The 22,464-nt window shown below is 36.2% G+C and overlaps 1 protein-coding gene across 3 annotated transcripts in view; it reads right to left on the bottom strand.

Annotated features, from left to right (window-relative positions):
- LOC124370022 (WSCD family member GA21586) overlaps nt 1–16,655 on the bottom strand; it is a 49,878-nt gene extending 33,223 nt beyond the window's left edge. The window contains exons 1-2 of one of the 3 annotated variants that reach the window (XM_046828304.1): nt 16,616–16,655; nt 13,563–13,710 (exon numbers count right to left, since the gene is read on the bottom strand). The gene's annotated coding sequence lies outside the window, so the exon portion shown is untranslated. Of the gene's footprint in view, nt 1–847; nt 1,042–11,285; nt 11,383–13,562; nt 13,711–16,615 lie in introns of those variants that run through there. The other 2 variants (XM_046828305.1, XM_046828302.1) reach the window with 2 other exon arrangements.
- Nucleotides 16,656–22,464: the final 5,809 nt, after the last annotated feature.

The raw sequence follows: 22,464 nt of genomic DNA, 5'->3' as shown, positions 1-22,464 counted from the left end.
ATATATTACCTTTGTCCTAGTTTCATGTTAAATAGGATTTATGTTTTTCGTGTTCAAATACGTAATTCCTACCTCAAAATACATGAAAAACGGCTTAACATGAAGATCTTTGAATATTACTGAAAAAATAATACTAAATTAATGTCTTTATAGTGATGTACTACAAAAGGATTTGTTACTAGAAAATGTTGTAGAGGGAGCTTCCCCCTCAACGATTTTGAATAGACCATAAAGTAACTCTCACTGACATTAAAATATCCCCTAACATCCTTTATTTTGTTTAAACTATAGTTTTAAATCTTTAAAACTATAGTTGGGGTGGACTTTCGGATCAACCTAGGTGAATTTTCCGTACGGTACAATAAATTATGTTGTGTATTTTATATTGCATTTTTTTAAATCGGAATTTTAATTTAAGAACCCCTAAAGAGAACGTATTTCTCTGTCAAATTGTTAAAACTACAGTAAGGGTGGACTTTTGGGTCCACCTAGGTGTATTTTTCTGTATGGTACAATAAATTATGTTGTGTATTTTATATTACATTTTTAAAAATTGGTATTTTTATTTAAGAACCCCTAAAAAGAACATATTTCTCTGTCAAATTGTTAAAACTACAGTAAGGGTGGACTTTTGGGTCCACCTAGGTGTATTTTTCTGTACGGTACAATAAATTATGTTGTGTATTTTATATTGAAATTTTTCGGTATTTTAATTTAAGAACGCATATACAGAATTAATTTCTCTGTCATAGTATTAACAATTTTTCAACAATTGTCACAAAATTAGGAACATAAACTAAGGTACTTAAGGGCAGTTTAGGACTAAACCGTAGAGCGTTGACCTTACGTTTTGGAAGTCGGTCATAGGGCGAGGTTGGCTCTGCCATGGTGACGGTTACTGTGACAGGGGTACAGGGCCAAGATACCGCTCTCGGAGGACTCTGCTGTAACGTGAGGAAACATGGGGTCACACTGTGGATAGAGGTGCGGTGTTGACAGATAGAAAGGCAGGATACTACAGAGAGTGTCGGTGGCGTGGGTACGGGTCGATACTACCTCTCTTGCACTGACTGCTGGAAGTTCACCGTGGTGGACTGGGGCACGCGCAGACGCCCCCCTCACCCTCCCCACCCACGGCCTCACGGCATCGGCATCGCGACGCTCTCCGCCCGCCGTCGTCGTGGATACGACACAACAATATCACGTCAGTGTTGGAAATCGTTGTTATTCCTGCCCACATGTTTCTAAGTTTGTACGGACAGTAAGAATAATTCAGAGGTAATACCATTCCATGAAGAATATGGGATGACATTTTGGGGAAATTCATTAAACCCAAAAAATGTGTCCAAATTGCAAAAACGATTTATAGCAATAACGTTTAAGCTCCGAACCCGACAGTCATGTAAACAATTTTTCATAAATAAGAACATTTTGATCCCACATCTATGTACATTTTTGAAGTTTTATGTTTTTACAAATCTAATAGCGAAGATTAGTGAAATTAGATTAGTGAATTTGGGAGAACCGATGGCCGAGTGGTCTAAGACGTTGGACTTTGAGTCTGAGTTAAAGATAGCGCGGGTTCGAATCCTGTCTGTGACCGTAGCACAGTTTATCAGTAACATCGACCTTGTACTGTATCGACTCTCCCTCTAATCTGTTCGATAAGAGACCTCGCACAGGCCAGTGGCCCACGAGGACGGAGAGAATAGGGCTTAAAAGAGGATCGGCCTCAAGGAATCAGATACTAGACTAACCTGTTCATCGGTTAACACTCTATGAACAGAGGGTGTATTATTCTGCATTAAAACTTTACAATAAATTGCCAGAATCTTTAAAAAATTAATATTCAATTCAAAGATTTAAAAATTCCTTAAAATGCTACCTCATACACCGGGCATATTACTCTGTTAAAGAGTACTTAAATACTTAATGTATATATTTATATTTCTTATTTGCCTTAAATAATTTTTTGAATAAAAGTGTAATTTGTACTTTTGATTTCTCAATCTTTTTATATGTTGTGTTGACTGTGACAATTCACATGTTTATTTTAGCTCTGCTAAAGAATGTAAACACGATGTGAAACTTTGATTGAATAAATGAATAGCTCAATAGTATTTCATTGCATCTTATTGACGAACACAAAATATGAAAGTGCTCGTTTGGTGATATTTGCTTTTTTTAATAACCCAAAAAGAATCAATTTGTTGAATAATTAACAAGAATCGGTTACGATCTTGGTACAGATATGAGTGTCCCACATATTTCAACGAATGAGCGTCCAAGCATGGTTAGGAACTTAGAAAGAAACTGGATTTTTTTTAACTTTCAACCACTAAACTGGTGTAAAACACGATAAATTGTCTGAATCCACCCTTACATAAAAGTTCAACTAATAAGACTATCTATAAAGTATTTTTTAAGCCTTTGTGTGTCTTATTTATGAATATCTGTGAGCCAATGAAGTGTTTGGTTTATATAATTGTTGATTTTAGTGTATTCATTTAGAGTTCTTTACAGGGTAAGATAGAAGCACAAACAAGACTTAAATTAATGAGAATTGGGAGGAGTGATAGGCCTGAACCCATTCACTAGGGTGGGGGGGGGGAGATCTTGGGAGACCACCCCATGGTAAATGTTCTAATTCTAAAAGTAGCTCTTCCAAGAGTGATTAATTAATGTACCTACATCCTGAAACATCTAATATATTTTCTGGAAAATGTATGGCATTAGTTGTTTAATCTAACTATTGTTTCTACGATGTATAAATTTCCCGAAATTTGCAGGAGACAACGGAAAATAAGGCACTTCCAGGGTGCCAAGTACGATAAACGGAATTACTTAACTAAATACTCTTTACCTCTCTTCCTAATCCTAAAATCAAATATCACTTCCCGTATACAGAGTTTGTCATAGCTGTTATGTCGGTACATCCGGTCATGTTCTTTGTGTGCATTCATGCCTTATCACCTTTTCTAGTACTATACGAGAAAGAAATGGGAAGATTACAATTTTTATCTCCTTGGAAAAGAAACTGAGAAATTTGACGTAGTCCTTAAAATACCTTTAAGCTGGGAATTGCACTTAGTCCTTAAAGAACTTTAAGCTGGAAAATTGCTCTGAGTCCTTAAAGAACTTTAAGCTGGGAATTGCACTTAGTTCTTAAGATATTTAAGCTTAAAATTGCTCTTAGTCCTTAAAGAACCTTCGCGTTGCTTCCGGAACCTCTGGATGGGTGAAGTGAGGGGTAGGTGTCGCCTTCTGTCATGATCCATGAGGAAGGATTTTGGGCATTAATCTCAGTCATCATGTCTCCATGGAAGAGGGGGAGGACAGAAAGCTCTGTACCAGAATGTTCTGGATGGGTAAGTTTTGGGATAGGAGCTGCCTCCTGAAAAGGTCCATGAGGAAGGATTTTGGGCATTAATCTCAGTCATGTCTCCATGGAAGAGGGGGAGGACAGACAGCTCTGTACCAGAATGTTCTGGATGGGTATGTTTTGGGATAGGAGCTGACTCCTGAAAAGATCCATGAGGAAGGATTTTGGGCATTAATCTCAGTCATGTCTCCTGGGAAACCAGCTCTGTACCGTCCCCTCAAGTCAAGCAGACGGGGGATGGGGAGTGGCGCACCCTCGTGTCTAGGCTACCAACAGCCTTATTAATACTTCGGGAGCTTCACCAACTCACAGTCAATCCCTCGCCATAGACTTCACATATTGATCTTCCCTTGCACTCCAACATCTCGACGTTTGCGGTTAGTGATGTGCCTCTCCTGGACATCAATATGGTTGCCCAGATTTAAGTGGCACATCGGTTTTGCTGTACCCAGTGATAGGTTCAACTGGAAGGTATAAACCAGCCAGAAGTGAACCCTAAAAGGGGGAGCAATATGTTAGAAGTAAATAAAGGAAATTCATGGCTATTCGTGTATCCAAACAAATAAAGTTATGAAACTGATATGGTCACAACGATTTGTGTCGTAATAAGCCAATTCCATATGGACTAGTTGTCTATATTAACATTCATAACTAATCATAAAGAGTGATAGGTTCAACTGGAAGGTATAAACCAGCCAGAAGTGAACCCTAAAAGGGGGAGCAATATGTTAGAAGTAAATAAAGGAAATTCATGGCTATTCGTGTATCCAAACAAATAAAGTTATGAAACTGATATGGTCACAACGATTTGTGTCGTAATAAGCCAATTCCATATGGACTAGTTGTCTATATTAACATTCATAACTAATCATAAAGAGTGATAGGTTCAACTGGAAGGTATAAACCAGCCAGAAGTGAACCCTAAAAGGGGGAGCAATATGTTAGAAGTAAATAAAGGAAATTCATGGCTATTCGTGTATCCAAACAAATAAAGTTATGAAACTGATATGGTCACAACGATTTGTGTCGTAATAAGCCAATTCCCTATGTACTAGTTGTCTATATTAACATTCATAACTAATCATAAAGAGGTAAATAAGGGATTCCATTACTATTATAAAAAGGATAATGAGGTATAACGTACTTTTACACTGTTTCATAGAAGGAGTAAGAATAATGGTGATAAATGTTGCATAAAGTTTGTTATTGACGATGGAAGGTTTGAAAAGATAATAGGATTTTTCCGTCGTTATATGTTACAAAAAGTATAACTATTCATTTCGAGTATTTAAATCTACAATCTTCATTAGATCTATCACGTTCCACACTATGCTCTTGACGTATGTGTAGTAAAACCATTTTGGGTTCATTTTCACCAGTCTGGACTTCAAGATGTCGGTGTACCAGGCGGGTATTTTGATAAATGTTTTGAATGTCATTCAATTGTTGCACTTTTTAAGTTTTAAATGCATGTTTATGTATTAATTTTTTGAACCTGAGGAAGAGGGTTTACTCTTTAAATCTCGAAACGTTGTGTCATACTTTTTTAAATATAACAATGGCAAATGTACGATATTCTATTATTCTTTCAAGATTAGATGAGATTTTTTCTGCCTAAGTCTAACGACACCCGACCAGTAAAACTTTCCAAAGATCGTATCCAAAACAACCCTCAGGCTTAAACGAGAAAAGCCTAAGAAACATGAAGTTTTGAAAAAGTATTGATTTCGAGATTAAGACAGATAGCATTAACTCATATTTTACCGCTTTATCATCTTCGAATTCCAAACTATTTAGTAAAATTCGTAATGGAAAAACTATTAAAACTACTGGGTTATATACTACAAAACAAGTAAATAGTAACAGGCTTCTTACACGTAATGTATACGTCCCAAGAAATCAAGAACGTTACACTACGAAGATCTACAAGAGCACGAAAACAAATCACCTTTCGCACTGTAGCTCAAAAACTTCCAGACTATCAAAGAAATGAGCTGTCTCAGCATATTCTCAATTGCCACTACTGAGTAACTCATGTTCCTATTCCAGAGAACAGTAATATACTTAGAAATCGGGTGGTCAACATAAAGCTTCCAATATGATCAGCTCGTATTCTATGGGTGCAAAAAATCCTGTAATTATGTACTTAATTTGATCATTTTATCCCAAAACATATGAAAAGGAACTGAGGATTAGATTACTAGTAAACACCACACTTACTTTGAAGGGTTATGTGGCTGATGTCAGCCATCCTACACAGAATCAATGGCTGACTATAAAGCTAAATAGTCTGCTGCTCCTGTCATCAGTAGATAGATCGACACCCATCATAGATCATCAACGAAATTACTACCCAGATGGAAATTCGTACTGTTAAAAATCAGGAAAGTTTCTAAACCAATTGTGATGGCCATGGATGCAGACTTCCAGAGGGGGGTACCACTGTGTTCCCCGACTAACATCACCAAGACGGAAAACGAATTGATTGTAGTTCGTAAGGATGAGATATAGAACATTCTCTCCTAGATGCACTAGAGAAAAAATTAAGTGATCTGTTAGTTTTCTGGGTCTTACTGATAGGGGCCTGGAATTAATAGCACTTCCGAAAAAGGAGCTATCATTCCAGTCTTAACCCAGAACATGAAAGTCGCTGATCATCAAGGTTTTAAATTTCACAAGGTGTTTTAATTTTCACCAACGCTATGAATTGAAGGAGAGAAGTGATTTAAATACATTAAAAGGTTCTGGGACCCAGGTGTGTTGTGAATCTTAACCTTCAGAGAAAATGTCAGATAGCAGCTGCCTTGAAATAAAAATTATTTGTGATGATAGAGAGTAAGAGCCTTACAGCGTCTTGTGCAGTTGACATCGTACATTCTGCCAGTTCTGTAACAGTGACATCCTGGATAAAAGGTACTGGTACAAGAGCACACAGCAGTCATGTACCAGGCATGGCAACAGTATTAGCTAGTAAACACGGACATTCTGTCTAAATAATTATGTCCATCACTGTTTACTCACCAGTATACATTTCTAGGCAATATTGTCACAGATATTACTACTGTTTACTCACCAGTATGAATTTATAAGCAATATTGGCACAGATATTTGGACCGTTTACTCAACACTTGAAGCCCTCTGGTGAGTCTAAAGACCATATATATATATCCATATACATATACAGGCCAGGCCAAGTATATGAATTAATGGCAATTTAAAGCCCGATTCAGCTTCAAATGCGTGAAAAAATGAGCTGCTGGTTTGATTGTTCAGCCAGATTACGCATGTGGTATGTGACATGTCAGATCTTTTGACATTGTCTTCATCCTTATAAATATAAATTTTATCTTTCACAATTTCATCATTTTATTGTTTTTACCATAAGACTTGTCAACACTTGCGCGATATATGATGAAGACTTTACATTAAATTTGTACTAAAATATTTTAATAAAACAGTCCCACATTGCATACGCCAGATGCATTAGGTCAAAATATGAGTTTTAAACTATTCTGTATTGAAATTTTCAGTATTTAAAAACCATAATTTCACTACAAATAATTTTTGACCCTAGACTGAGTATTTTATAATTATAATTTAGGGTTCTTACCAACCCAAAACTACATCTGTAGCATCATTAGAATTCCCCCTATAGGGCATCTTCAGGATGTAATGCTATGATTAGAAGTTTTTATTTCGCGATTAAAGTTTCGTCATATTAATAAAATTGTCGTACATGAAATCATTATCGTACCAAAAACAATCGAGTTTAATTTAAAATAACGGTATCATGATCTCTAAGTACATCTATTCACTTGTATAGTCATACACTCGCGATCCTGGTATGATCAAACGGTCAAGGTCATAGCTCTATTGATTGCGTGCAGTTAATTACGCCTTTATCTACTATCGGATGATCGTCATATCGAGTCAGATGTTGCCTTGAAAACTTATTTGACCATTTAGTAAGTTTGCTGGTTAATTCGTTTAGCCTTTTAATATTGTATTCCTCTGGCACATCAGACATTGCCATCGTTCAGTAATACAATACAATCAGTAACACTATGTTTCGAGATCTGCAATCTAAAATCTTCTTCAGGTAATAGTTATTTACCTACAGTTATATTTGGTCGGCTGGTGATTACAGTCCTAATGTGACCTGTATTCTGTAGTTTAGTTTTTATCAAGAGCATGTCTTAGAGTTAGTGTGCATGGAATATACACACAACATGGATGTTGTGGTTCCTGAGTTATGCGTGTCATATCGCTCTGATATATTTTGTTTACTTTAACCTATATTGTAGTCATGCATTACTTTATTCATTTATCCGAAGAAGAGATCAGATTGCAGATATTGAAACTTAGTGTTACTGATAGTGTTGTATCACTGAACGATGGCAAATGTCCGGAAAACCCATGTTTCCTTCACAATCCTTTCATCGTCAAAAACAAACTTGAAAAAAAGTGTACCGTTTTACTGGCACATGAGGGGTTAGCTTTGAAATTTAAACTTTTGTAAAGGTTCAAAAAGTAAAAGAAAATCTTCTGAAATAAATAAAGTTAAAACTAAAATAAAACTTCTTCTTAAAAATAATTACTGGATTTAAAACTAATATAAAAACTTCTTGATAACTTTAAATTCAAATTTGTAATATATTCGTCACTCCAAAAATGTACAAAGTTCTTACAGCTTGTCTTTCATTCAATTTTCAAAATTCAAAACTTTCACACTCTAATCTGATCTAGCAATTCTTCACTTTAATTTATCTTCAAAACACAATTTTATTTTGTTACTAATTTTCTTTACTTTACTTTAAATATTACTTCTTTTCAGTGTTAGAATGTTTTATTATAAAATTTCTTCAGTGTTAGAGAATTACAAATATTGCTGAAAGCATCCGCAGGTTCGATGACGATTAGCAGAAGATTAACTCTAAGCACTTTCAAAGTCTACTCGTTACTATAACTTCCGATCAACTGAGACAGGAGGTACGGCACGTCTACCTCACCCCACCTCTCAATTTCGTTATCAAACACTGCCATCTTTGATGCGCGCCTCGCTGATAGCAGCCTCTTTTGTACTGTCCAGTCCTTATCATTCTTTTGGGCCTACTCCTTCCACCGGTAATCCAGTTACCCCAGAATTATTATTTAATACAATCGGTACAAAAGAATTGTTAATATAAATATTGTGGACTATTGTATGTAAGCTGAAAATGTCTCTTTCTCTAACGTAACAGACATAACAACGTTAAGACATTCATTATATTTAACTTACACACCTGTAAGTCCAAAGGCTATTGTTGCACAGAGGACAGAAAGCTTTGTGTAATTAAATTTACTTTTGAAAAATCCCTAAAATAAAATTTCAAGAGGTGAAAGGTCAGGTGAACTCATAGCACCACGTCCGGACATTTGATCTAAAAATGTTTGAACAGAGCACATTGTAGTGTGGTGGAGCACCGTCATGTTGAGATACAGGCTCGTAAGCACCTTGTGCGAACACATTTATTGCTGGAACAATGTCGTTTCGTAACATGTCTATGTATTTAGTAGCCATCAATTAAGAATGGCCTAACTAGATGAATAAAGGACAAGGATCGCAAATGCCTTTCATCTGAAATCTTACTTAATGTGAGACACTGTTTTCAATCCAGGTTTTATTTATGTTAAGAAGTACATGGTAGCTATTTTTAAGAATCTCATCTGGTTGAGGTGTTATTTAAAGATTTATACCACAAATTATTCACAAGTAATGGGGTTTTATAAAACAATTCAAATTTTAATTAGCCACAAAATTTAATAGAGTAACATTATAGAATTTTCATACATAAACTGTTTCATAGACCTTTTAAGACACCCTGTAGGCTATAATATTATACATTGCTTTTTGTTCGCATGGTCATTGCTGTCTGCGATATTGTTGCTAATGATCGCGAACCGCCATTCATCACTAATACAGTCATTTAATTTGATAAATATTTCTTAGTCATTTATTCTTTATTATACATGTTTATTATATTTATTACTAAACATCGGCAACTATCAGGACAGTAGTATTTGATCAAGGGTGCAATATTGAAATAACTCCATTATTTATGAGCCTTATTTGAACCAATGTTTTTCATACGTATTTAGAACTTTGCTTCCCTGTACACTACGCTAGATGTTCCACGTTAACCGTTAAATTAAGATTTAATCCATCTTTATCGTTTAGTTCATATATCGTCCTATTTGAACTATATTTTAAATATATGAACTCATACAAGTACATACTATGATTACTAAAATGTTTTAAAGACACACTTATTTAAAATGTGTTTCAAAATTCTTTGCACAGTAAAATGATTTAAATCCTTTTGTATTAGCATAATTTGTGAAATTATATTCATATGTTTATACTTAAGACTGTTAATACATTCAACTTACACTGTAAATCATTGTTTACACATCATTACGTTTTTAAATAATTTATCTACACATTAGAGTGTAAATATAAAAATTGTAAATATCCACTCCAAGTACACACTTACAACATAAGAACATTTATTGTGTTACTTATGTTATGGAAATTATATTGAACTCTGGAGAAAAATATATACATTAGTTTGTTCATTCTGCATGCAAATGATTTTAACCGTCAAAATATTGTCATATTGAGGTCAATGCCTAATTAATAATAACAATTTCTAATGTATATCAGTGATATTATTGAGGTAAATATTAATTAATAATAATTATGTCAGTGATAATATTGAGATAAATATTAATTAACAATAATTATTACCAATTATATCAGTGATAATACCGAGCCACATATTAATTAGCAATAATTATTTCTAGTAAATACCGATGATATATCATAAGTTTAGTAGCGAAATGGTAAAACTCGGAGAGAGTAGGGTTGTTCTTTTATGGATTATCCTTAAAGAAAAGGGGAATTTCGTTTTTTAGACAGTTGGTGCCAGATGAAGCATTTGAAGGTTCTCCAGCTCTTATCAGCTTCGTACATTTTATCAAATTCTGCCTAACTATAACGTTTTCTTAATTTCCCGTCTTTTTTGTGGATGATTTGTTCAAAGGATAAATTTATAAAATCAATAATTTGTTATCACCTAGATTCATATTCACTGATTGGGATTGTCTGATTGACCTGCTCCTTAAAAAATATTATTACAATGATATTATTATACTTCTTTGCTAACAATTCACCCACAATTTCCACTTCTGATTCCGTTTTTATTTATTAAAGTAATTATGTTAGTTTATGTTGACCTTACTGAAATCTGCTATTACTTAGTAAGTTTAATAACTGTAACATTTTTGCTGGGATGTCTTGAAAAGACGTGTTATAAATACGGGGTAAAGGAATTCGTAAGATTCCTATTTCCACAACATGTTACATTTTTCCAATCGAACATTCAGTGTATTCTTTAAATTTTCACTTCTATAAGCCCTTGACGCAACCAATCGATATTTTTAAGATATGTCGGATTTGAGTTGATTCGGTGGAAGCGAAGGACCTTTTCGATCATCTTCGAATTGGCCTAATACGATGTAATAGGTAATATGTTATTTTGGCAAAATCTAAAGTAAAGTAAAGATGTCTTATTTTACCAGGCGAAGTTAGGATTAAGAAGCCCTCTCTAACACTTAACCTGGGGACCAACGGCTTAAAAGTGACTTCCGATCCACCACCAATGGCTGGGCAAGCGGGCTGCTTGCAAGGACAGGATCGCTCAGCAGTCACGCTTGACGTTGCTTGATCTGGTTATCTCGCGATATCAGTACCCGCTACACTGCGCCATTGGCAAATCGTACGCAGCGAAAATAATATTATGGGAAGTCTTATTGCCTTTGCTTAAAATTAAAAATAAAATAAATTATTTAGACTAGATGTTACCTTAGTAATGTGGGAAAAGTCCGGCTTGCTGATACGTTAGTCGACAAGGGTAAAGAGAACTTATGAATGGCGATGGGCAAGTGGTCTAGGAGTGCCTACCTCAATGTGCGGGAGATCCTAAAGCAAGCCCATTTGTCGGTAAGGCACGTTTGTTCAATCGCAAATCCTCTCATTCACGTTACGTACACGTCTGTGAGTGCACGTTAGGAATTTCAATCAGTCCTGTTTCCTCTATATTTAATAGTATAATTACATAATGCTCTCAATTTCAGGATATTCTGAAAAGAAATTAGTTCTACCATGTGTACCAAGTTATTCTTAATATTTGTAAATAGAAGCTCTTTAAGTCTATGTCAGTTTCAGTTCCAACTTTATGATGGACAGGAATCTTTACATCGACCTGTTCCACTAAAATATGTGACAGCCATTAGAATGTATCACTGTTATCACACCCTAACTCTCCCCACTCCACCAAGCTCTTATAAACTGTTCAAAAGTCAAAAATCTTTTATTCGACAAATTTTACAAAGCTTACAATTTTACTTAAAAAACTAATTAAATACATTTTTTTGCAATTTTACTTTTTTTAAATTTGCTGGTGTATTTTTTAATATACATTTAATATACAGGGTGTAAATTAAGACCTGATACGCCTTGATATATTCCAAATGGATTGAGATATCGATGTAAAATCTTCACCATACCTTGTACAATATTTTTTTGGACTTTTTGGAAGGTTAAAATATCTCTCTCCTTTTTCAAAAAGGGGAGTAGAGGGGGTCACTTTAAATTTTCAAATTGCAACCCCTATAAAGGTAAATTCAAAAGAAACACAATGACATGAACATCTCTACGATTGTCCTAGCAAAAGTTATGGCCAAACAACTCCTTATATCTAAGGGTATAAATTAAGTCCTGACACGCCTGGATATAGTCCAATGGATTGATATAGCAATGTGCAACCTTGGCTCGTATTAAATTACATTTTGGGGGTTTTTGAGGGTAAGAACATTTCACCCACCCCTTTCCAAATGGGAGTAGAAGGGGGTAACTTTATATTGACTAGCATAATTACATTCATATTACATCTTCATCGTAAGTAGACGTTTCAAATTCTCAGAACATTCTTCAAGTCGGAATTCTCACAATCGTATCATAATATTGCTGTATAGTATTTACAATTATATTCGAGTTAGCATTTGTCTTCTCTGTTTAAAACAACCAATTATCTGGGTTAAATTGCTATGGACTTTGCTGTGGAATCAGGTGATTGTTCGTATTGGTCTATTAACATCACCTGAGGCAAGAACGTAGCCAGGAAACATTGGGGGGGAGAGGTCCAGACAACTGATATTTTCCCGTAGTGGACCGAGAGTAATACCCCATTTAGTTTCTTACACAGTTCTTGACCCGTTTCTTTGTTGAGAACGATCTTTCAGCAGTGCATGTCAGTAATACTGAATTGTTTAAATAATAATAATCATTTACTAAAAAAGTAATCAACAAAATTGAAAATTTGGAGGGGGGGTCCGGACTCCCTCTTGGATACGTCCCTGGCCTGAAGTCACGTGATATAGTCTGAGCGGCATATCGTCCTCGGTAAACTGGCTGGCCAGTGGATTGGCCTCAACAAAGTGCAAGGCGTTTTCTCGATTTGCCCCTTTGTATAACCCGTTAGATTTGTGGACAAATCCAGTCATTTCTACCAAGTGCCCCCCTCCCCACCCCGATGCCAGTGGTGTCCACCCACCCGTGGGCACAGAGCCGACCCCATGGGAGCCCAGACGGAGGATGAGACATCACCACATGTGTGTGAAACGAGCAGGAAACCCCACATCGGCGAGTCACAATTGTAATCCTTTTCTGTAACTTCCTCGTATTCTCAATCATCCGTCTCCTTATTAATTTTTTAAGAGCCCGCTTTTACTGTCCTCAAATTTACCCTTAATTTCGTTCATATTCAAAACATTCGTCTTGAACCTATCTGTGGGCATCATATGGGACCCTAATGGTAGTTTTAGTGTTAAAACTATGTTTTTGATACATATTCTCATAAAAACTCCCACTAGTTTCCCGGAATTCCGTGGTTAGTTGTGAAATTTTGAAACCCATTTCTTAGCTAGCCCCTAATAGGTAAGACAAACGTGTACAAAGTTCCATATAAATGCGTTCAGTAGTTCTGGAGATTTCGTGATGGCATTTTAACAAAAAGGAGTAGAAAAATCTGGAGTATGTATTCAGTACTATTGTAAATGTATAAATAACTATTATATTTACTTTTATTATGTTGGTAAGAGAGGGAGGCGCCCAGGCTACGTACACTTGTCTAGGGTGCCACCAACTCTAGGGACGGCTCTGGGGGTGATACTCCTTCTCCTGTGATATGCAGGGGGGGGTGTTCCTGGATAACTCCTTTCTCCCACACCTATCAAAAACATTTTATCAAGATTTTATTCTGCTATATGGTTATATTTTCTCATTTCCACTGTTATTGGAAGGTGTTAACATCGAAATTAACATTAGTTAACAATATTCATTAAAATAACTACCGATTAATTTAATGTAGCAAATAAACTTAGATCATACATCTCATAATATTTGAATTTAAAATATTTTCTAAATCTACATGATAATATGCAATTTTGAAATATTTTACTGGACAGCAATTTGAAAATTTAAGAGATTGAATTTATCTTGGTTGCATTTTAAGTTAGTTGAACTTAATTAAGCGTTATTGTGGTTTTAGAATTCTGGAGACAAAGCGCTTCCTTTTTCTAGTTCTCAGTGTTGTTCTAACATATGAATGCAGGCCGGATACCATCGTTAAATCTACACGGCGCTGTGCCCCCGGATGTTTCCGAACGAACAATTACTTCCAGTTCTGTCACCTCTGTCATTTCTCAGCAGTGTCATTTACCTGAACTTAAACGAACTGCACTTACCAAGGTCAACGAGCCGAACGAAACTTTAACGTAATGCCAAGATTCCCTGTCGGAGACCTCTAAAGAATTCACGTGACTCTAAACTAATTTAGTTCTCGACGAATTAGTTTAGAATATCACCCGATGTCTTCGATGGTGGGAAATATGACAGCTAAATTTAAATTTGTTATTAGCAGAGATATACTTATTCTTCTGATTGATCTCTATTTATTTTAATTGATAGACCAACGCGACGTAAAGAAACGGCGCGTTTATTACCCGCATGAACATTAATCCCCCTCCGGAGTTTCCTGGTATACGCTACTGACTTGAAATTTGGCATAATTCTACCATAGCCCATGTGACCCCTAGAAAACCCCTAATAGTAGCAAATTCTACATTGAAATAACACTTAAAAATTCATGAAAGCAAAAGTAACGTTGCTGTACTTGGAAGTCCATATATTGCCCCTTCAAATGTATAAGCGACTATTTCTCATTCATTCAAGCCAATCGTTGAACGAACATTTCTCGCAGGCGCTTTCACGAACGTATGAACAACGAAAATGTTACTTGGTGATAATTGGCACTAGTAACAAAGTCACTTTTCTAACCAAACAAGAGTTCAATTACTGTCATAGGATAATGAAGATTGATTATCACAATCAACAGTATACTGAAATACTATCTCAATTAGTAAAATAAGCAATTAGCTATGCAGTTGTGATGTAATTACGAAAGAATCCTGATTGTGAATTTTAGGTTATAATACATAATATTTGCTCAGATATCCCGTAAGCTTTGCACAATTGAAAATTGTGGCTCATAAGAGTTTTACCAACCTCATCATCCTATTGCTTATCTTAGCTTATTTTGTGGCGCCTTTATTAGTGCTATTTGGTTATTGTACATAGGAAGTTGTCTAGTTCTACTTTCTAGCGTTACACTGGAGGTGTTTCTACTCTAGTCTGTATGCCTTCCTATGCGTGTTTCTTGGTACCATCGGAGTACGTCTTCTTTTATTCCCAGGCGTTCACTAGTTGTTATTAGGGGACTGTGCATTTGGACTAGTTGCTGTACATCCTGACGTTGGGGGTTTCTACTTTAAAGGAGCGTCTGTATGTAATAAATATTAGACGTTCTGTTCAGTGCTATGTGTGATTGTGCATTGCTAGACGTTATATTTAGTTGTATTGGGACTTCTTGTTACACTTCCAAAAGTTCTATTGGATGCTACTGGAAGTTTGTGTATTACAAGGCGTCTATTTCACTTCCAGAAGTTCTAGTGGATACCATCGGGAGATTCTAGTTTGGAGATGGTTCTTCCTACAGAAGAGTGAATTTTTCTGAAAATTGCTTTGACGTAAGATTGTTCTAATCTGTTTATTTTAAAATGTTTTAGATATTTTAACAATTTTAAAATTTGTTAAGTTTAAGTTTAGTTTGAGTACAATATTGTTGTATGTAAAATAGATTACTGTGCAGGAATTTGTACCATTTACTTTTTCATACACCGTTATGGGTCAGTACAACAATAAAGTTAAAGTTAAAAAGGCAAATCGTACTAATTTATTCCAAACAACGCAATTTTTACAAATACGCTGGGTTTGTGTATATCATCTTTACGACGATTGGAAGGGTCTCTTTGGCTTTGCTCGGTATGCGCAACTACAGCTTGCAGGACATGAGCGAAATTTACTTTACTGCAAATAAAAATAGTTATTACTCTTTTAGAATTAATTTTTTCAACAAACTAATTCGTAAAATTTAATTAACCTATCTGGTATTATTACCTCTCTGTTATCAACTATTTTAAGAATTTAATAATGAAATAGAGTTTAATAATGAAAATAATTGTATTTTTAAAAATAGTTACAGAAAAAAAACTCTCAAATGTCCGTTGTTTTTGACAATTTGGCTCTTATTCATACTAATGCACAACGCCCACAGTCAAATCTAGCATAAAACAATGAACTTGTCATTGTGAATTCAGCAATTTTGGTGTACCTATATGAAGGAGGTTCTAGTGTTAAAGTAAAAACGCAAATTTATCCAGTTAATTTTGTTCTTGTTTATTGTCCGGGGACAGGCGTGACTACAATTAACGTAAGAGGTGTATGGTATAGAATGTGATGGTGGAAAATGGTCTGTTCCGGTGATCTGTCAAATGTGAGAAAAACATTTTTTAACGGGAATTAACACAAAAGCGTTATATATGTATTTATATACATGTTTTACGCTGTGGAAAATAATCATTGGCAACGATGTTTTAATTGAACATACAAGATCGCTACGCCGTATACGTACTAGAGTATGAAATTCATGTGAAATTCAACAACAAGGTGATACGATAATAATACTGATAAAAACTAGAAGTAGTATTATACAGCGGGAATAAAATTTTACTTACGTGCGTTTAGTGCAGCGTATATTATGTGAACACAGCAGTCTCCAGTAGTAGACTAGACAAAATGGAATAAAACATAACCGATTTGTGACAGGTCTAACAAAAGTTCTATTGTTCTAACTTAATAGTCTAACGAATCTTATTATCTCCAACAATAAATATTCAATATAGCCATTAATGTCACAGATATTACAATAAAACATCTCTACTGATAAACCCTTATCAGTAATAACAATGCAGAGTTACCTTCCACGTATGGAGCTATGACTAGTCAGCGCTGCAAAGTGCAATCTGCACCGTACCTATAAGGCTCATTCACGCGTAGCTGATATCCGCTGCTGATTTACCAGCGCTGATAAATCAGCATGATTAACTATATAGTGATCCTATTACACTACTTGTCAATACATTTCGCGTGTTTTGACTTTTGCATGAACAAATTAAATCACCGCAAAGTAAGTGTCCGGTACCCCGGTGAAACGGTACGGGCCAGAATCTCACCCGAGAGCTGCACTTTGTTATCTAGGCACATTTAACCACCATGACTTCCAAACCGTCGCCAATGTGCGGGATATCACACCCAAGAATCATCCAAGGCCGTTCTTACTTTACCGATTATAATAAATTACAATATAGAACGCTACAGTAAAACAATGTTAACTGAAAAACTCCGATTGTTTATACGTGACTGGGTTAAACGCCCACTTCCGGTATAAGTGTGGCGATTTCCGTTAGATAAAGTAGCCTACGTCAACCACGCAGGCAAAGTTTGCGTATTGTAATAGGATGAGAACTTCTTATTAACTTTAATATTAATATACTATACAGTAAATAATAAAGGTAATTTATATAACGTAGTTATGATGCGAAGTGTTGATTCAGATACAATTATTTTCGACACCCGTTATTTCCTTTATTTTTTCAAAATTTAAATAGGTCTCTCGGTATTTCTCCCATAATCATTCATTATCGCTTTCTGCGTCTCAATTTCACTGAACGTTAGATTTTTTCTGGGATCTCATCACCTTGAGCCTTATCATCCAATAATAACCCTAATATGTGTGAGACAGGAAAAGGCAGAACCAACTCGGTGCTTTTGATGTTCATGTCAAATAACCTTAAATCCATTTCACCTTTGGGTGATCTGAAACCGCCTCCAAGCGTCTTTACACCTCCCTGACCACTTTTCAATGCCTAAGGTCACGTTACAGAACATCCAGGTGACCTGATACAGTCTCCAGGCGTCTTTACACCTTCCTGGCCACTTTTCACTGCCTTAAGGTCACGTTACAGAACATCCAGGTGACCTGATACAGTCTCCAGGCGTCTTTACACCTCCCTGGCCACTTTTCACTGTCTTAAGGTCACGTTACAGAACATCCAGGTGACCTGATACAGCCTGCAGGCGTCTTTACACCTCCCTGGCCACTTTCCACTGTCTTAAGGTTACGTTACAGAACATCTAGGTGACCTGATACAGTCTCCAGGCGTCTTTACACCTCCCTGGCCACTTTTCACTGCCTAAGATCACGTTACAGTAAATCCAGGTGACCTGATACAGCCTCCAGGCATCTTTATTCCATCCTGGCCACTTTTAACTGCCTTAAGGTCACGTTACAGAACATCCAGGTGACCTGATACAGCCTGCAGGCGTCTTTACACCTCCCTGGCCACTTTCCACTGTCTTAAGGTTACGTTACAGAACATCTAGGTGACCTGATACAGTCTCCAGGCGTCTTTACACCTCCCTGGCCACTTTTCACTGCCTAAGATCACGTTACAGTAAATCCAGGTGACCTGATACAGCCTCCAGGCATCTTTACACCTTCCTGGCCACTTTTAACTGCCTTAAGGTCACGTTACAGAACATCCAGGTGACCTAATACAGTCTCCAGGCGTCTTTACACCTCCCTGGCCACTTTTCACTGCCTTAAGATCACGTTACAGAAAATCCAGGTGACCTGATACAGCCTCCAGGCGTCTTTATACCTTCCTGGCCACTTTTAACTGCCTTAAGGTCACGTTACAGAACATCCAGGTGACCTGATACAGCCTGCAGGCGTCTTTACACCTTCCTGGCCACTTTTCACTGCCTAAGATCACGTTACAGTAAATCCAGGTGACCTGATACAGCCTCCAGGCATCTTTACACCTTCCTGGCCACTTTTAACTGCCTTAAGGTCACGTTACAGAACATCCAGGTGACCTAATACAGTCTCCAGGCGTCTTTACACCTCCCTGGCCACTTTTCACTGCCTAAGATCACGTTACAGTAAATCCAGGTGACCTGATACAGCCTCCAGGCGTCTTTATACCTTCCTGGCCACTTTTAACTGCCTTAAGGTCACGTTACAGAACATCCAGGTGACCTGATACAGCCTGCAGGCGTCTTTACACCTCCCTGGCCACTTTCCACTGTCTTAAGGTTACGTTACAGAACATCCAGGTGACCTGATACAGTCTCCAGGCGTCTTTACACCTCCCTGGCCACTTTTCACTGCCTAAGATCACGTTACAGTAAATCCAGGTGACCTGATACAGCCTCCAGGCATCTTTACACCTTCCTGGCCACTTTTAACTGCCTTAAGGTCACGTTACAGAACATCCAGGTGACCTTATACAGTCACCAGGCGTCTTTACACCTCCCTGGCCACTTTTCACTGTCTTAAGGTTACGTTACAGAAAATCCAGGTGACCTAATACAGTCTCCAGGCGTCTTTACACCTCCCTGGCCACTTTTCACTGCCTAAGATCACGTTACAGAACATCCAGGTGACCTGATACAGCCTCCAGGCGTCTTTACACCTTCCTGGCCACTTTTCACTGTCTTAAGGTTACGTTACAGAACATCCAGTTGACCTGATACAGTCTCCAGGCGTCTTTACACCTCCCTGGCCACTTTTCACTGTCTTAAGGTTACGTTCCAGAATATCCAGGTGACTTGATATAGTCTCCAGGCGTCTTTACACCGCTTCCAGAGGACCTTACACCGCCTTCAGACGACCTTACAGCACCTTCGGCCAATCTGATACAGTCTCCAGGCATCTTTATCCCGCTTCCAGAACACCTTACAGTACCTCCGGCCGATCTGATACAGTCTCCAGGCATCTTTATCCCGCTTCCAGACGACCGTACACCGCTTGAGAAGAATCTGAAGAGAAGACTCATGGACTGGCTGCTGGAACGAACAATATACATAGTCCAGGAGTTTTTGGATTGGAGAACTCATCAATGAAGATGAATAATGACAAATTCTGTAACTCTTACTGTACATACTTTTTACCTAATTCGAACTTAACAATTGTAATTCAAATGACACAATCGCTGTACTCAATTTATATGTGAATAAAGATTTGATTTGATTTGATTTGCCTTCAGACGATCTTACGGCACCTCCGGCCGATCTGATACAGTCTCCAGGCATCATTGTCCCGCTTCCAGACGACCTCACATCGCCTTCAGACGACCTTACAGCACCTCCAGACGACCTTACATCGCCTTCATACGACCTTACAGCACTTCCAGATGACCTGATATCGTCTCCAGATGACATTACATAATCTCCAGGCTCACTCCACCCACGATCAACCGCGGGTTTCAGCCCATAATTTACGCTGTTCAACTATCCAAGTCCTAAGTCTTCAAGATTTTAAATATTTCGTATTCCTAATCTGTGTTGTTTAGTTCTATTCTCCAACCAAGCATAAATTCTCAAAGTATTTTTAGACAATTCTTTACTTGATTTACACGTAAGTCTATTTCTCTAATATAGACATTATATGTAGTTTAAATAGTGGCCGGATCTTCTCTGGCCATAAAGTTTAATGCAATGAACAACGGTAATACGACAGTAAATGTTAGTATCAGGACCTTAGAAATTATATCAGAGGACTCACGATATCAGATGTGATAGCTGATCGTTAGGTCAGGTATTATAACATAACGAAATAGCTATGGTGATAAGTGTTAGGTAATAAAAAACGGAGGTCTTTAATTAAAATTGTGGTTATATGTTAGATATGTGACAGAGCAAAAAGCATAAATGTCATCACGATTCCTTGAAACTTATTGCATGCCTATTGTTTCTTCCTTTGACTGTTATATTAAGAGTGCCAATTTTAAGATAGTTGGTAATACATAGTAAAACACAAATTGATTTCAAAGGTTTTTGGACATTTGCTACGGACATCGTTAATATTAACGATGGCAAATATCTGATGTTTTTTTATACCACTATTGGCATTAATACACTTTAAACAAAAAACAAATTGATTTGCATAAAACCAATTAAGAATACATAAATATTTGCATTTTATTTTAAACTGTCACACAATTAAGTTAAATAGTTATCAGCCATCACAGCCACAACGTGATTTCTTTAAAATAACCTTCAATGTAAATTGTAAAATGTTTGGAAGATATTTCTAAGCTCAAAGTTTTATAATATTACACACGATTGGATTCTTAATTTTTCAAAATATTGTATGTATATAATTCAGCTAATGAGTATTTCCGTTTTTTTTAAATAAAGTTTTGTCCCTTAAGACTTATTTAAATCACTACATATTTTTAATTAGAGCACTTTTAGATGGTTAAGTAAAGTAAAACAATACAAGAAATAAGTAGTTACAAGCAGACTCCAAACACTTAATATGCCGGAAGAACTTCAGGAAGATCTAGTACTGAAAATCTGCTTCTTGTGCAAAACATAATGTTAAACTAAAATTTGACAAGTGCTGGAGTTCATGCTATTTAATCATGGTTAAAATGTTCATTAATGTTCTCTCTCAAAACTACAAGGCTTACAAAGATAACTTTTAATTATTGGAATATTTGATTTTAAATTAACGAATGATAAAACCCAATAAGAAATAAGCTTTTATGTTGTATTCGACAGCTAAAATATATTGAATATCACGTGATTATGCAGTCTATACACCATTCGGGACTATGCCTTTGGACCTCATATGAAAACTTTCCAATAATTTAGTATATTAATCTTTCAATGAAATTAAATGAACAAAACATGGCTTTCCTAAAAATCTGCAATTACTAGATTCCTGTGTTTAATTCCTAGTTTACTGTTTTGACCAAAAAATTGTTTTAATAGTTTTATTATGGACCTATAACTAATACAATAGAATTTTATTATATAGCATTGCATACTATAGTGTAATTAAGTTTCAGTATCCAGACAAGTGTAAAGTACGTGTATCTTCAAATCATTCAACATACTACTTACTTACTTGTAGGTTGCTCCATTATTTGTAATTAGTAGAGTTTAAAGTGGTGGAATTGGTTTTAGTTTGGATCAATTAAAATAATAAAAAAATGTTTTTATTCAAAACTCTATAAGATGCCGTATATACTACTCCACACTGTACTGTATGCATTTAACAGCTTCACCGTATAGCGTCAGCCGCAATCTGCACGTTTAATTTTAATACAGAGTATAATTCGGTTCTTTTTAAAATAAGAGACACAGAAAGTCGACTGAAAGTAAAGGTAAACATTATTATTAGTGCGTAAGAAATATGACTGAAATAAATTAGATTTTTTTATGTTTTCAAAATTCCTGCACTAATATTTAATTTAAAACGTTTTATTTTGTTCATTTGTTGTAATTCTCGTAAGCCACGATTCATACATAAGCAGGAACAAAAGTATGTCATTATTATCATCCGCTGTTATTGGGGTTTGGATACAAAATCTCTTACGATAACTTCATTAAATGCCTGTAGTTCCTGGAGTGGTAAGAAAATCTTGCGTATTGTTATACGTACAGGAAAGGTATTTTAACGTTTGTGGCTATGACATGAAACCTAAACCCAACTGAAAATTGAACGTACTAT

This window comes from Homalodisca vitripennis, chromosome X, assembly GCF_021130785.1.
Source record: "Homalodisca vitripennis isolate AUS2020 chromosome X, UT_GWSS_2.1, whole genome shotgun sequence".
In the NCBI taxonomy this organism is placed as follows: domain Eukaryota; kingdom Metazoa; phylum Arthropoda; class Insecta; order Hemiptera; family Cicadellidae; genus Homalodisca; species Homalodisca vitripennis.
This window is presented reverse-complemented; position numbering and strand designations above follow the sequence as displayed.